The sequence below is a fragment of the Calidris pugnax genome, unplaced genomic scaffold, assembly GCF_001431845.1.
Source record: "Calidris pugnax isolate Ruff unplaced genomic scaffold, ASM143184v1 scaffold61, whole genome shotgun sequence".
Taxonomy (NCBI): Eukaryota; Metazoa; Chordata; class Aves; order Charadriiformes; family Scolopacidae; genus Calidris; species Calidris pugnax.
In genome coordinates this window covers 3,466,288-3,484,253 of record NW_015090945.1, presented here as the reverse complement: position 1 = coordinate 3,484,253, position 17,966 = coordinate 3,466,288, and positions in this window count along the sequence as shown.

The window sequence follows — 17,966 nt, the reverse complement described above, 5'->3', positions numbered from 1 at the left end:
CCTGATCTGCTCATTTCCCTGAACTCATATTATCTATCCATAAAATGTCATATTGATTTTTAAATACCACTTGTAAACTTCATGCTGTCCACATCCCAAACTCGCCTGGCTTTGGGAACTACTGATAGCTTTTGTTCTGCTTCACTTGTTTACGTACAGGGAGTAATCCTTTTTTCAACACTATTGGGATTAATTTTAGTTCTCAGTGGATTTCAATGAATTTATTTCTTCTACACTCTGGTTTATTTTTCTGAAAATTCAAGCACTTGTGTTTTACTGACAAATGTCTTAGCGCAACAGGGCTTCTGTATCAAGAGAATGTTTTCATGGAAATAACATTTTAAGTTCATATGGGGTTTCAGGCTAGTGTTCTCCAAAAGGATGAAACAAAACAGCTTATGGTTTAGCGGGTCAGTCACACCTAAGCATGAAAAGCCAAATTTTAAATATTTGTGACCAACCCATAGATTCTTAAGAAAGATATTTGTCCAGTAAATTTGATAAATCTGTGAGTTCAAGGGAACTCTGGTTGCCCCACTGATAGTCTGCAAACAGAAAAGAAGATTAAATTTAGTGGCTATTTTATTCATGGATTTTTCCATTCAGGTCTAGCAGAGACTGTTTTTTATCTGATGTGCATTCTTTTGAACAAATTTAATGGCATAGAGCTCTCTAAGCTCAAATGTAAAGTTTGCTGAGGAAGAACTCAGTTCACTTCCAGTCTTCTCAGTTCTGCCATTAATATTAACGCGTGTTTTACCCGCTAAATCCTTCACGACTGGGGCCTTATACAATTTAGTTCATCCATTTTGGGTTAAACTTTGGGAAACCATGATTCTTGGCACGCTACCCTTCCCCTTCACTCCCTTGCAGTAAATAAAAACACTGGAGAGACCTGATGACAGTGGTACTGAGTTGAAAATGTAACCTCGGCATCGTTTGAAATGAAAACAGACGCAGCAAGTAAATCGTCTGGCATCGAAACATTAAAATTAAATCCCACTTCAAATGCAATTCTTTAATTGGGAAGCGTCCCAAGCACAAAGACTTCACTTCCCAACAAACACAGCCATTATGCTAATTGGCATGGCCCCCGAACGGGCCTTGGGCGGATCTGAAGTTAGATGTTGTTATTCTGGCCTGACTTTCCAACCACATTCATTTCACTAAATTGCATTTCTATGAGAGAGCGGGTTGATAGGCTGCAAGTGTTACTAATTCTATTGAATCACTTTTTTCCTTTTAAACAGAAGATCAAAAACCCAAACCACTTTCTATTTTTAAATGCTGTATTTCCATAAACAAAAGTAGACATTTGAATAACCACCTTATTAAGATTAGGTGTTCCTGAAAGGGAGCCCTGTTTCTCCATGTTTATTACTGACCACAATACTAAATTATGCAAATCTTAAAAGTATGTTTGAACAAAGGACCTATATAATTTAGCTGGTTGAGATTTTTATTTTTAATCTGTGGGTGTGACTGTAGTGCTGACAGAGGTAAAGATTAGAACTCCATTAGAGCTTCCACGGGGCAGTCAAAGGGGTTTGCAGAAGGGCCCAAAGCAGGCTTGCCAGATCCCTCTGGACCCGTAACCAGATGCTGAGCTCTGTGTTCCCTCCAGAGCATCCTGGAGCAGAATTAAAATCCCGCAGGCAGGAAGGGGCCAGTTCTTCTTGAGCCGTACCTCTTGCTTCCAGGGGGCTTCGCAGGGCCATGACCCTGAGGGTGCTGCTTGGAACTGCTCCGAGGGGCTGCGTCCTCCTTGTAGGAGTGTTATGGAGGGAGATGGGTGCATGGAGCATGTGGCATCTTAGCTAAAAAAAGGATCGTGCTCCATCTCTTGAGTGTGAATATCCAGCTCACTCCTACCAGGACTTCAGAGAGACCAGAGCAGACTTTTAGCGAGGCACTGGATGAAAACCCAGCCCACCCAGCTCCAAACTAGTCTTCTGGAGAGCCAAGCTGAAAGGAAGAGAGGGAGCCTGTGGCCTCAGCTTCTGTGTTTTGGAGGGAGAAGCGATGCTGCTGGTGTCACTAAATTTGCCGAAGAAAATATTGCTCCTTGGTTTGATGCCCTAAACCCAAGTGATTTAACAGCTCTGCTATGTACTGAATCAGAATCTTGGCCACTGTCACTGTAAATACAGAGTATATCATTCATACATTCCTGGATTCACACAGTTTTACCCGTTTTATGGAGAATAAATGATGAAGCAAAACCTCACTAGCATTTTCCATACTTTCCTTGCATGTTTATTTACTTTCCATCTCCATATTGTAAATTTCTATTTTTATACCACTTCAATTTTTCTTTTTTTTTGCTTTGCCTTTCCCAATCTTTTTGCCCTTTTTGCTTTTCATTTGCTCCACATTAGATTATGTTTTTACTTCTCTCTTGCTTTGGAAAGGCTTTTCAGATTAATTTTTGCACTTCATCTTATCACCTTTTTGCTTCTGTATCTCCTTCTAATGTCTTTCTCTCACACCTTCTTTGCTTTTACTTCCATTTCTCTCCATTTTATCACTCACTCCTCCTTTCTGAATTTTCTTTCTATTCTCCAGTATTACACTAAAATGCTGTGCAAATAAATGTCTTTGTGGGGACTTTTATCTTTGGAAGTGTTTTATAGCCACGAGACGCCTCTGCCCAGCACCCTGGAGGAGATTTATGCACAGGCTCTGTGCTCACGTCCCTAAATGCATGTTCAGCTGCTTAGCATTCATGTCTGAACTTTAAGAGCTTGAACTTCATTCTTGAGTTAAGTGCAAGAAATGACCAAACGCTCTCCTGCACTCAGATCTGCAAACTTGTCGTAGAGGAGAAAGTCACTGGTAATGAACTTCCCTGAGAGAAACAGCTAGAGACTGGCAGGGTTCTCTTGCCTGTGATGCAGTGATGGGGACCCTGCTCTTCTGGGTGTTTTCTTTCTGACCTCCGCCTGGAAATGGAGCAGGTTCTCCTGCGCTCTACACCATGAGCCCTCATGCTTCATAGAGCTCCTGTGAGCTGGCTTCTGTCCCCCACGAACCGTGGCCACCTCTGAGGTGGTGGGTTTTTACCGGGATGCAGCTAAACATAAGGAGACTATTTACAGCAGGGAGTTTGCAGTGTCTTTCTGCCTTCAACCTGACACCAGAAGAGGGATAATCCAGAAAAGTCAGAATGGTGGTTTTTTGACTTAGAGAGAGAACAAATGCCTCTTCAAGATCCATCTCAGAAAGGCTCTCATCACACTAATGACATCTGTCCCAGGCAATCTCTTGCTTCAGAAAATAAATCCTATGTTGTAGTGAGGATTTTTCATCATGATCTGTCTGCACGTGGTGTATTTCCTTTCAGGCACCTTTCTGTGGTACTACTTTTCTTATGGTGTCCTCTGTGTCTCTTCCCTCATCGATAACCAAAATGAATGCTGTCGCTTCTTTTTTTCTTCTTTGTAATTCTACTTCTCCAAGGGCACTGCTCCTCACCAATTCCATTATGGAGAAAAAAAAATAATACTTTCTGACAGCTGGAATGTGTGGTTTTCCTTCATTATCTTCAACCTATGGCTGCATCCAGAAGAAGAGAGTTTCAGTACCTCCTAGAAAGCACCGATCTTTCACCAATTTAGCACTAGCAAATGTCTTCATATGCTTCCTTAGTAAGTGGGAAATTTCATAAGAAACTTTGTGGACAGGCAGTGGCTCCTTCATTTGTGGCTAAAACATTTGTTGCTTTTGCAATTTGCAGTGATTGCTCAAGAAGGGAATGGTTTGTTTTTGGAAAGCTGCTCCGAGTTCAGTGGGTTCTGCGCATACTTAACGACAATGCTTTAATTTTGCGGTGGTGCAGCTTGTGCTTCTTGGAGTCTTTGCTGCGTTCTTACAAATTACATGTCGCAGGAAGCCTGTTTTTGGTTTACTTCAAATTTGAAGTAATCCCCTCCCCCTGCTTTTATTAGACCAGGGGTCAATTCCAGGAGCTCTGGTGGCAACAAGCAGCTGAGCAACAAACACGTCTGATCCCTGGAGATTATCTGATAAATCCCCAGTGACTAAGGGCAGATGTTCTGGCTTGTGTGCCATCTCCTTCCAGTGCCTGGGAACTGGGAGTGCAACCAGAACCCCACTGTGCTCAGAAGATTTACACTTTACCAGAACAATCTCTTGCTCTTACTCATCAGGTCTGGAGGTTGGCACAATGGTAGGAGGGTGACAAGGATGACTAAGAATCTACTTTGTCCTCTGCTTCTCCATCAAATGTGAATAATAAGGAAGAATCTGATCTTCTCACCACTTTTTGGTGTTTTTTTTTTTTTGTTTTGTTTTTTTTTTTTGTTATACCAACATTTGCTTAAAAAATCCAAAGAGCAATAAATGGAGTAACAGATAAAGAAGGTGTTGCATGGGGGCAGGAAACTCTGAGATATAACTACAGGTTGGAATTTCATAAGTGAAGTGCAGATGACACTGACAGGCCACTTGGGAAGCTGACTTTTCATAGCTCTGCCTCCCTCCAGAGCAGCCTTAGGGCCGCTGTGGTTCTGGGTTTGCCAAGAGCTCACCAGCAGCACACGGGGACGGGTAACGTGGGCTGGGGGCTCTGGGCACACACATGGCAAACGTGCTCCCTGAGAAAATAACGGTGTCCATAGCTGTGTCCTAAATGAAAAACATCCAGCAATTCGAACTGAATCGGGGTCACAGTTTGTAATGACGTGGTGTCAAAAATTAACAGCTAAATTAGGGATTTATTTTGTTTGCCCAGGAAATCACTGGAAGTACCCAGGGAAAAGAAGGCTACTGTTTGAAAATAAAATATCTGAACTACTTAGATGATTAAAATACACACTTTAAAAAAGGCGAAGCTTGTCATATGTTATAACTCAGTAAAGCTGTACTGTATCATTATGGAAATGAAAATAATGCAAATGTCTTTTTTTTTTTTTTTAAATTACAAGCTGTTGCTATATGCTTGTGTGTAAGATGGTGGAAAAAATGGTATAATATCCTTACATGGGTTACATTAAGTGTTCACATGATTACATACTCCCTTGTAACTCAGATCACAGGTGTCAGGTCAAAATTCTGTCCTCTAAATCAAAAGAAACAATTTTAAAGAAGAGAGGTAAGAAAAAGCTTCTGAATATTCTCCACTGTCTCATAGAGTGATCCTCAAGTATTATGCTGAGTTTCCCAGAAATCAAGATGTCTCTATTACCTTGAAGTAAGTTACTCTGTATGAAAGGCCTCCTCTTGGTGGTCCTGTCCCTCCTGTCCCAGCTGGGGTGGTGGGGTGGGACAGCTTCAGGGCCCATGATGTGACGTGAGGATGCTTGGGGCTGAGCAAGCTCCTCCATACTGCCAGGTTCTGCCCATACCCAAGGTATTGCTTGACAACAGGCAGAGGATCTGGTCTATAATAGAGTCTTACAGCTGAAAAACCTCTTGGGAAGTCATCCAGTCTGTTCCCCTACACACGGCAGGATTATCTACAGCCATGTCATTTCTGACAGATGGGTTTTTTTCCAGCCTACTCTTAAAAGCCTTTAATGATGGAGATGTCACACTCTGCCTTCCTTTCAGAGCAAAATAATTCCAACTTATGCATTCTTTCCTTTTCCAGCATATTTCCTAGACTTATGACCTTTCTTTCAGATTTATTCCAATCTCCTTAGCAATGCAGTGCCCCAAAATCGGCACAGCATTGCAGAGGGCTCCATTATAGAAGAGACAAACAAATGAGATTCAATGTTCTGGAATAATCTGACTTTTTGTTGGAGCTACTTGGAATTAGTTTCAATTCTTGCCATCTGTCTTCATGGTATATCTCAGAAGGAAACATCTTACCAGTGAAAACAGCAAATAGTTTCTTTGTTGAACATTAAGAGCAATCATGAAATACCTGCTTTTGCTGCCTCCCAACAGCTGGTAAGACCTGTTGGCCCTGTCACACCCTAAGTCCATCTGCTGGGCTATAGATGAAGACATAGAGCAATTATTAAGTGCTGGACAACAGGTCATGGTGGAGAGGACCCATCTGAAAACAAAGGCTGGAGCTACAGCTGTGATAAGACTGTGCTTGGCAGAGGGTGGAGATGTGTTTCCCTTTCCTGGAGCAAAAAGTCCCAACCACAGGCTGGAGCAAGCTCTTTGCCCTTCCTACCACTGCCGGAGTAGAAAGGTGGTGCAGAGCCAAAATTCTTCTCATATTTTTCAGCTTAAGAAATGGTATAAAATTAAATTGTGGTCTTTTTAGGCCCAGTTTCTAGTAAAATAGTCTTTCTGAATTTCCTGGGGCAGACTGGGTTACATCATGCCCAGTGACATGCTGTTGGCATATGGCAGTAGTCTGTAAAATGGGGAGAAGTGAATCAAAGGCATGTTAATATTAATACATCTATGTTGCTTGCTGCTTGAGGAATGCAGTAGAAAGGGAGTCATATGTAGTTTATAGAAGAAATGAATACATTCCAGATGTTAACCATGCGACCGAGCCTTGTATATACAAAAAAGGGTTTTCCCAGTGCCTATATTTAATCTCCACAAAAAACGACAGGTTTTCTAAAAGCCTTCCCACTATATGTCAGCATAAATCAGGGACATTTTTCATCTTGAATCATAAATTTAGTAAATAATACCCATCTACTTCAGTATTTGTTTATTCATAAACATTTATTTATTAATGAGAAACTAAGATGAAACATTAGTGGAAATCTAACGCATGTGAAAGTTTTGAACAGGGGTTCCAGCTCCAGCCCCAGCTTGTGCTACTGTGGTCAGGTCATGCCAGAAGAACAGAATATCACCAGGTTTGCTTGATGATGGATCCTGACCCAACAGATGTCACAATGCAAGATCTGGCATTTGCACTGGAAAAAAGGGAAGCACCAGCAATGAACTTAGGCAGCTGCTGCTGTCTCTTCAGTATTGGAAACTCGGTGTATTTATATTCTACTCAAATTAATTTGAGTCAGAGGCAAGAAAATATTCTGCATTTGTTCATCGCTGGACAAATGTTGCTCTGGTGAAGCTGTTTTTGTCTTTCGTGGTGTTTTACTTGCTCGTTTTGAGGCTGAACTGGAGGCAGGGGAAGACAAATAAAATGTCATATCAACTTTGTATGCTGACAGAAATTAATGCCTTTCGGTATTAAATATTTATGTAGACCATGTGATCTCTGCATACAATCTAAAATATACTTATGGCAGCTCAAAATTAACATTTTCCCTAAACTTGTAATAAACAGTTCATGCACAATCTGTGGACTTAAAATTAAGTCACTAAAAGAACTGGGAGAACAACCCTGAATGATCAACAGATTCAAGAACGTTGTTAGCTGCTTCCAGACAAATTGTGAATGAGAGGAGGCAGGAAATTCTTCAAGTTATTCACTGCAAATTATTTGCTCAGCTCTTATTATTGTTGAGGTGTTAAAATATACAATATGCATAGCACCCAAAAGGTAGTAGACATCTTAAAAAGGATGAGGGCGCTGACTTGGAATCCCATTTGGCTAAATTAAAAGGCTGCAGAACTCCTGGCTTAAAGTCTGTGGAAAGAGGGACTGGAAAATCAAAGGAGGAGGAAACCTCTGATATTTTCCTTGCTGTGCCAAACTCTCTCTAGTGGTTTTGGGGTGGATTGCTTGTGGGATTGGTCCCAGACCAGCCCCTAGACTAGTCTCTCCAGTCCAGGAGAACCAGTCTGAAGCCAGGGCTCTGTAAAATGAGGCAGATCAAGCTTGCCCAGCCTCTGTCCTTTCTGCCTCTGCCTGGCCTCTGCCAGCCCTGCCGTGCAGTGCAGCATCTCTCCACTTTTCTGACACAGAAGTTCACGGCTCCTCACTAATAACAAGCTCAGAGAAAAAAAAAATAAAGACAAAACCAACCAAAAAAAAAAGTCAGAATACACCTGAAAATCTCTTTGTTGGCAGAGTTAAGGGTGGCATACGTGATAAACAGCAGAATGTGAGCACAGCCTGCATGTCAGCACCAAGACCCTGCCTGTGCTGAATTCCTGCTCAAATCCACACGTGTGGAGAACGCGCCCTATCCCCCTCCTCCTGGCTCCTAGGACAAGCGATGCCCAAAGTGACTGTGTTGTCAACATTTCAATTTTCAGGCAGAAACCACTCTGTGCTCATTTTCTTAGAGGGCCTGATGCATGTCCTGCAGGGTGGAGGTTTCCCCATCAGCTCCTCCGGTGGGTGGCCAGGCTGTGGAGGAGTGAGCAGAGGCTGCTGTGGAGAACGGGGCAGGCTTTGGTATTATTTCTATAATCACCAACTCCACGAGCCTCTTTCTACTCGTGTGCTGCCTCTCTGCTCTCAAAGCATGAAATCCACTGCAGCTTGCAGGAGGTGCAGACAGGGAGCTCAGAAAACCCACTTACCTTACTCAGGACTATATGGGAGTTGTTTGAAGTCAGCCTTTCAGTCCCAGTCTGGTGGGAAACGCTGGGGACAAGGAGGACCCCTGGGGAGAGATGCAAACTGCTCCTACCCAGAGAGAGGGGAGACAAAGGGACTCAGAGAGGGGCGGGAGCAGGTTCAAGGAGACTTCTCAACTGCTTAAAAGCTGATCTCGGTCACACCAGGAAAGTCTCTAGGAAATACTGACCTGGGACGTTGGCTTGTAAAACGACCATAAGAGATTAAGGAATTACTACCTCACAAGTGTTTTGTTTTTTTTTTTCCTGTTTGCTGCTCAGATGGTGTTGCTTTTTGTTTGTTGTGTGGGTGTTTATTTTTGTCAAAATTAGGTTGATGGTTGGACAAGATGATCTTTAAGGTCCCTTCCAACCTAGAAGCTTCTGTGATTCTGTGATAGCAGAGGGCTGACATTTGGTTTGGAGCAAAAGAATACAGCACTGCTCAAAACTCTTTGGATGCAGGTTCCATCTGCTTTTTTGAAGTATTTCTCTGACAGCTGTGGACTGGGAAATAACAGATTTTTAAAAATGTGTCTCCCTTTTGACCCATAGCATCCCATGCCTTCGTGATCACAGTGCTCTCCAGCCTAATTTGCTAATTGCGTAATGGGCTCTGTGAGATGAGAGCTATAGCAGGTCGCCTGCCAGAGTCCTGCTCCAGGAGGCTGGAGAGAAGTGGTGGAGGCTGCTGGATGATGTGGGACGTGGGACCAGGGGGTCTCAGGGAGCCTTGGTGTCTCCCTGCTGGCTTGCCTGTTCCTGTGGCTCCACCAAGTATTATGGAAATGGCTGCTCTTGGGTTTAGCTGGGAAAGACACACATTATTCATCAGGCTCTCTGACTGCTTAGCACCTCCAAACTCCTCCTGGCTGTTTATATTTAAAAATAAATCCTAACCATGGCTGTTCAAAGTAAGGACTGATAGCCTGCAGCACTTTTATTAAAGCACGCTGAGCAGAAACTGAAGAGAACAGATAAGAGTTAACGGCTGTTTGTGAAACAGGCAGGGAAAAGCCTTCTGATTTGTGAATCTTCTGATTCAAGGCTGGGTTGGACAGGGCTTTGAGCAACCTGGTGTGCTGGGAGGTGTCCCTGCCCAGGGCAGGGGGCTGGAACTTGATGATCTTTAAGGTGCCTTCTAACCTGAACCTTTCTACCATTCTGTGATTCTGTAACCTTCACCAGCAACAACTTCCATGTTGGAGGAGCCAAGATGCTGAAAGGACAAGAGCCAAAGGCTCACGCTTTCAACGTAGGATTTGAGAGGAAACCAGCAGGGTAGGACCTCAGGGAATGACCAAACAAGTACTTAGGCAGGAGGTCCGTGAGGTAGGCAGGACTAAATTGGGGCATCGCCTTGAAGGTCAGCGACACAATTTTATAGGTAATACTAGGATTTACTGGGCGTCCATGGCAGAGGCCAGAGTACGGGAGTAAGGTGTTGAGCAAACCCTGATGCTGGGGCTGCGGCACCTTCTGGGAAGAGCTGGGGCTCCAGAGACCATCTTGGGGGGGTCTCAGCAAAATCACCCCCCTGCAGGTCCCTGCGCTTCGGGGGGATGCAGACACACCATGTGGCACCAGTCCTCAGCATCCACTGCCGTTTAAAAACAAGAGAAATTTATCTCCTGCTTTATAATGAATTCTTTCACTTACCACAATGGATATCTCTGTTCTCTCCGATTTTAGTCCCCGAGCGCAGAAGAGATGTTTATGTTCCCTGAAAGTCTGCTGGGAGTTTGCAACTTGCAAATATTCAAACCACAGTAATAATTCAATTATTTCAGATCTTACCTGGGTTACGGAAATGTTTTTTAGAAACTGTTGATCTAGTTTGTGAGGGGTTCCTTCCATCCCCAAGATTTTACTTAAAAGAATGTTAAAGCTCGTGGCAGAAAACTCTGTTTTTGTCAAATCTGAATAACTGCACTAGCCATAATAAAATGCATATCTCTGTCTGTATCCCAATGGGTTTCTCTCCTGTGTCAATTCTTTCTCTGATGAGATGATTTTTTGTCTATATATAAATAAATACATCTGCTCAGGGCCCCATCTTTCCTTTCACTGACATAACTGATAATATTGTATTTGTCTTTCAAAGTCATGCAAATGGAATCCTCAGGCTCTAGGTATTAAATGCTGGCTAACCTGATTATTTTCCTTAAAACATAAATGAAATTATTATTATCCCCCCTCCATTTTCACACCCTTTATAAACTCCTGGCAGAAAAAGGAGAGATAGATAACAAGATACTCGAATCACTTTCTTACCCTGTAATTAACACATGAAAAAAGAACTTATTGAAAACAATAATTCCTCACTCATTTGTCTTTATTTTAATTTTGCTTTGAAGCCAACATATTTTTTCTGAGATTTCATTAGCAGCCATTTTGTAAATGAGATTCTCACGAGTAAGGACCAAGTTTGAGTGCTCTACCGCATTAAAATTTAACATTTTTCTATGGCTTAATATAAATTCTTCTTAATGCAGAGAGACTTTTCTGCGATGTTCATAGTTTGAAGAGCTGGATCTAATTAAGAACGTAAGTGCCTAAAAGTAAAGTGCTTCAGTACCTAACTCTGAGGCATCTGGCTCCTCGAATGCAGTCCAAAATCTTAAGTTACTAAGTGCAGCAAGCATCCGTGCTTAAAGGCAGACTTGAGCATCTCACAAAAAGATCCAAAACAGCCAACGAGCCAAACGAGCAGCTCCTAAGACAGCGTTAAAGCCTCCCACATGGGCTTCTTAGGCCAAAGGGAAGTACCTTGAACGAATTTTAAAATCTCTCCTGAAGATAGCTCAATTTCTTTAAAATAATCGAGTGTTACTCTTTCCTCTTTAAAATGATCAGTCAATGGAAAAAAAAAAATAATATTAGAAACTGTCTTTGGAATAAAGACTGGAAATTAGGGTGGTGCTTACCCCTGTCTGTCACTGCCAAGCTGAAGCACCATGAGCCTTCTGCATGTGTGCTGGGCAGCCTACACCTTTCTGCCCTCTGTGAAGCCCTGCTGGGAGGAACGGTGAGCATTTCCACCACCTCCGGGGAAGACAGGCCAGTTCCCTGGAGGGTAAGTAAGAGACATGTTTTAATTCACTGGGGAGTGGTTTACCCATTTGTCTCCTGTAGAAAACATAGGCAGGACCTGACCTTGACGCATCTGAAAGGGGCAGTTGTGACTTCTGCAGTTTGATATGAATGTCCCATGTCTGCCCACGCCAGGACAGTGAAGCTGGGAGCCAGGATTTCTAAGCCTGGAGCAAAGCAGTGACTTGCTGTGGCTCGAAGATGTGCAAAAAATACAGCTTCTTGTGAGTCCTGGGGAAAAACTGAGACCACACCAGGCTGTTTTGGCTGTCGGGGACCATCCCCAACCAGGTGACTCCATGTGTCACTGGGGCTGTACTGTCCTCAGCTTTGCTCAGGAGGACCAGTGTTGCCATCTACCTGAGGACAGGTTGTAGGATAAATAAATAAATAAAGAAATAAATATATATATGTCACTGCTTCAGAATCCTTCAAGAGAGAGCTCACTGAGGAGAAAAGCCTAACCAAAATCCCCTGTGAGGTGGAGCAAGCTTCTGGAGATATTATCAGTGCCACCCAGCAAACTTAGTCTTGCCCTGACTCTCCCATTCCTCTCCCTTGTGTGGTCCCTGCTGACACAAAGGCTTGGTGACACACATCCTGGAGAAAAGGAGGCTGAGGGGAGACCTTCTCGTTCTCTCCAACTCCCTGAAAGGAGGATGTAGCCAGGGGGGGAGTCGATCTCTTTTCCCAATGAACAGGCGATGAGGCAAGAGGAAAGGGCCTCAAGTTGCACAGGGGAGGTTCAGATTGGAGTTTAGGAACAATTTTTATACTGAAAGGGTTATTAAGCCTTGGAACAGGCTGCCCAGGGAAGTAGTTGAGGCACCATCCCTGGAGGTATTTAGAAGAGGGGTTGACATAGTGCTTAGAGACATGGTTTAGTGATGTTTCTTGTCAGTATTGGCTTGATGGTTGGACTTGATGATTTTAAAGGTCCCCTCCAACCTAGACAATTCTATGATTCTGTGATTCTAAGGACAGAAGCAGTGCATCCACATGTGTGCTGTGAGGAACACGGCAGGATTCACCTCTTTCCAGGGCTGTTGTCTCTCCATAAACTGTAGCTATCTCTGCTTGCTGCTTTGCTAAGTTTAAAAATGTAGTCACAGGAGCAATAAGCGTTCAAATCATATTGTTATGTGCTCATGGCTGATTAGCTGACTTGGGGTGTAAACGTGATCATCAATAAAAAGCATAATGAAAGCTTGTTATTTTTAAACATAATTAAGTCAAAGGAAAAACAGTTCAGCATGACTGTAGAAATAGTAATTGGTTCATTACCTGTAATCATGTTAGCCTGCTCACATTATCAGAGGCTAATTGGAGAAAGGAGAGAAAAAGAGAATATATCACTGCATACGCAGGTGTGATCTGTTCATCTACATGTGTTTTACTGGATTACATGTATTTCATTAATAACTTTTTAGACAAAACAGTATAGAAGGAGTATGGTAATGCAAAAACAGAGGTCCAGAGAAAATTTTAAAGGTACATTGGGAGAGCAAGAGAATGATTCATTCATTGGGTAAATTTAAATAGAAGTAACTTAGATTGTTATCTGTAACACCGGGAATAACACCCTGTTTTAGGGTAAAGAAATCCTCGTACCTGTTCTGTTCCAGTACTAACCATTTTTGAGAGAGGCAAGGTATGTGATTAGCACCCGTCTCTTCCTTGGAAAGAAATAAGGCAGATGTAATGGTAAGACCTTTACAGTACGTTGCCTGGTCTCATACTACATTTTTCAAAGTCGCATTCTTAAGGCTTCCATTCTGTTTCTTTACAAGACTGATGAAAGGGATTATTTGCCTGAAAATATCCTGTTGATTCTGATAACAAACTTGGCCTCTGTTGAAGGTTACAGGATTTTATATAAATATTTCATCAACTGTTTCATGGGAGCAACTCCTGTCATTTGTCCATTGTATTTACTATTTGTTTTTGGTTTATGGGAAAATATTGTACTACAGTGCCTTTTAAACAGCATTAAAAAGATATCACATGAGCTCAAAAACCAAGTAATAGTATCAAGGACAAAAGTCTTTGGGTTATCAGGGCCCTCTCTCCTCTGACATGCTAACGTGTCACACAGAGAGTGGTCTTGTGGGCAGTGAAATGTCACAGATTTGGGTGCCACCTTCTTTATTTGTGGCTATAAATGTAATTCTCAGGGGAGGCGGAGGTGTTTGCATTCCCCTAGGAGGTGTGTGCCTCAGCATGGTGGTGCTGGAGCTTGGGAAGGGTGGGAGTATGAATTCATTGCTGCTTCTTGGTTTCTTCTTTCACTTTTATTTATTGTTTCTAATGCTATTGTTATGGGAACTGGTTGAGATGGTTTTATATCAGGATGAGGAAATAACGTGGCCAGCAGGGAAGGACCGGGGATGGTAAGAATAGAGTCCTTTGTTATCCTCTGCTTTTGGCAAGAGACTGGTTGAGTTTCCTCCTGAGACAATACTGCTGAGGTGTTGGTCAGGGGAACAGTAGGGCTGTGAGAGCACCAGCTGGTGAAAGCCTGAGCCATGGAAGCTGGGCAGGAAGGTTAGATGGGCCCTGACTCTGGTCCGACCCAGTAGAACATTTTTTTTGTTTCTGTTCTTACAGAAAGGGAGGGATCCTAGCTAGAGGTAATTACCAAGACAATGATAGAGAGGTGAAGACTCAGTGAAAATTCTGTATTTGATTAAATTCCTCTTCCTTTTGTTTTCTGCGGTAGAACCGGGAGACCTGGAAGGGAAATGTGGTCCCTCATTTGAGGGCATGTGAGGCACATGGAAACCCTCGCGACTATTAGTAGGCTGCAATATTTGAAAGGCCACAAAGACCAAATAATGTCTGAATAAGGTAAGACTCCTTTTGGACTTGGAGTATTCGTGTTTATTTTCACTGAGGGTTTATAGGAATTATTGCTTCTCTGACCTGGTTGGGAGCTGAGATCAAAGGACCAAAGTCTCCTAGCTCTAACATTGACCCTTAGGGAAAGAACAGAAAAAATAAGGCAGCTATAGAGTGATCCTTCCCATGGTATAATTTCCCAGCTCCCAGCAATCAGCATTTTAGTGATTTTTTTTCTGAGCCAGAGGTTGCATCTGGGCTTTCATGTTTAATAACCAATGATGTACATCTCCTCTATGAATTTGCCTAATGCTTTTTTAAATCCAGATAAAGTTTTGTCCTCTGCCTGATCCTGTAGGCAGTAGGTTTCGCAATTTAATTATGTATTATATAAAAAGTACTTCCATTTGTTTGTTTTAAACCTGCTTTGTTTTTCAGTAGAGCAAATACCGATGGTAATAACACTGTTTTGTTAGTGTAAGTGCACACATCCGAGGAGTTTCTGCTGGCAAAGCTATGTTGATTAGGGGTCACTTCTCGGCTATGCCACAAGCTATGTTAGCAAAAAAGAGAAATATGCCCTAACTTAGGTAGGCTTCCAGGAAAAATAAAGGGGCAGGTTGCATTCTCCCCATAAAGTGGGGGATTTTGGCACCTGCCTTGTACTTGACTTTCATTCTAAAGTTGTTGAGAACGCCCTTTTCCTGGGGCAGAATTCAGCTACCACAAGATCACTTTTGTTTCAGACCTATAAGTGGATCTTTCCCTTTTTCTGGGCCTCTTTCAGGTGCTTAACTGGGGAAAAAAAACGTGCTTATACAGCAGAAGTTCAACTGTTTGACCATTGTATTGTACTATGTCTCAAGGGGTTTAATTGTGCACGTCGTCTCCCTTTGCCAATGTACCGAACTGTGATTTCTTTCCCTCTGGTGGAGCTCCTCAGAAATCTTTTTCTTAAATATGTTCTTAAATAATTTTCAAGTGATAGGCCCATCTTGATTCACAAGCACCCAGAAAAAATGGCAATCATGAAATCATGCATTTGCTCTCTCACTTACAATACCCCTGTTCTTAGCAGGGTGCAATATTGATCCACAGCTGAAAGTACAGAAACTTTTTGAGTGGATAAACCGCTTATTGTCTTTTTTCGTAGCTGTGAAAATGGTCCCTTGGGAACTCTTCTCCTTCTTGTGGGCTTTGACATCCCACCTTTGTCTTTCACAGGAATCTCAGGTTCATGTAATGCACAGGGCAGTTGATTTTCATCACTTTTTCTGTTAAAATTTAGCCTAAACAGATGACCCTGTTGTTTTCTGTAGGTGTTTTTGGCTTTCACTGCTTTATCTCCACACCTCATTTTATTTCCTTACTCTGCACGTTACCCTTTAAAGTTACCTTGTTTTAGCTCATTTTCATTAAGTAAAACATGAAGAATTTGGCTTTATGTACACCTGCAGGCAGAATACTCCACGTGTGGCGATGGCCTGTTCCCTTTTGCGTGCCTTGGTCAGTTCTGGCTGCCCTATTTGAAAAGAAAAAAAAGACCATAAAGAAACTGAAGCTGTCCAGAAACAAGTGACCAGAACGATCAGAGTTTGTGTGACTCCAGGAGGGACACTACCTGTCTGCTTCACCTCCAGGGCTTTAGAAAGACGTTTTCTCCTTTCGGGAGGTTTGTTACTGCCTGCCCTGGAGTTCCTCAGTATTTCTTTGGAACAGTAGAGGTCTTGGGTGGTCTGGCCAATGAAAGGATGCGGTGTCTGCTCTGCTGTGGCCTGACAATGTCTTGGCTAAAAAGGGAATATATGAAGGATTTTGAGCTCTGTGAATGATAAGTGATAAGTAATAAGTTAAGGAAACAGAAAGCTTGAGTGATGACGGCATGCGCCTGCCAGACGGGCTGTGGGACATGCCACCCATGTACCCCCGTCAGCCAGAGAGCACCCAAAAGAGCTTCTCTTCAGCAGAACCCACATGTGTGAGCAAACACCCTCAGCCAGCTGTCCAGAAACCCCTCCTGCCTCAGGGAGCAAGTACCTCCTGGTGGGTCACCTCAGCCCCATGGGGCTCCTGAGGGGCCTCCCCACAGACAGCCATGGCCCCACAGCCAGGGCCCCCGCCCCTTCCCCCCGCACCTGCTCACGGGGTTCCTCTGCAGACACAGAAACCTGCAGAGACCGCCAGCCGAGGCTCGGGACACAGGCATTTATAAACTTTTTTTGCTTCTTTTTTGAGAATGAAGGTGTTTGCACTGAGGTTGAACATACCAGTACCTGATACTGCAGTGCTTCTGCCAGGTAACGCGAGGTACAACTTGCAAGTTCTGGGGGAAAACAGGAAACAGAGACACTTTCAGATGGGCTGGGCTTTCTGTGTAAGATCCAACATGCTCTTCTCCATTTATTCTATACCATGCTCTTTTTTTTTTTTTTTTTTTTTTTTTTTTTTTTTTTTTTTTTTTTTTTTTACTTTTTATTTATGGAATAGACACCTCGAACCTTTATTTATCTGCTCAGACTGGTTGACACAGGCACGCTCCATAAGCAGATTTAGAGGCCACAGTGTGACTTTGTCAGAGATCTTCTGCTCCTCGGGTCTGAGAGCAGGATGTTAAAAAAGTCATGAATCCTGCATGAAACGTCTGTCATTAGCGAGGCTGTCTGCTTCCATTACTTGCATTTGTATCATTCTTTGAAGTCCTTTCTGAAGAAACATGTGCTGTCTAGCTGACAAACCCACTGCTGAAACTCACCACAATGTTAAACACTTGTACTCCTCTTATTTTGCTCAACAAACATATGCTTTTGAAGGCTGAGAAAAAATAATGGTATAGTGGAGGAGCAGAAATATGCTGAGCTGACATTAGTTTTGAAAGGAAAGGGAGCAAATATAACTCATCCTTAGAGTAGGGTTGTTCTTCCAGTTTGCACTGGAAAACTTGTCTATTAGTTCTGAGAAAAAGCAAAGTATAAATATTCAAAGTAAAACTATTCACCCTGTAGACATGTAGCTAAGCAGGTCCAATGACTCACTGGAATTTCAATTAGTATAAGCTTTAAATTGCTAAATGTCCTTTCTCTCTCTCGCTGTGCTCAGTGGCTGCCTCTGAAGAATCCCTTTGGCTGTGTAAGCGGGAAGGTCCCATCCTGGCCGACCTGGCCAGAGAGAACGACTGAAAAGGGAGATGGCATGTTGTAGTCAGCCCCTCAAGGTGCTTAAAGTGGTTTTAACTGTGGACACTCCAGATGCCACTTGATGGTCACTATCGAGTAATCCATGTGATTAAGACAACGGGCAAAGCAGTGCTCTCTTATTTATAATATAGAGCTATTATTAGTGTCTGCCTCCGAGGAACTACATGTGAGGCCCCGTGATGTGATCAATCGGGGATTCCAGCTGCTTTGGAGTGATCCCAGCACCGAGGACTGAAAGCAGGAGGAATTCTTCCCTGGTAAGGCACAGCTGATGACATCCCGTTACGCAGTCTGACACCCGCTCCCGAGCTCCAGCGAGAGACAGCAAAGCACCTGGGGAGGGAACACACATCCTCACGGGGAATTCGGCCAGCACAAAGGCCAAACCCAGAGCCATCAGTCAGACAGCCTCACGCCTCATCCAGT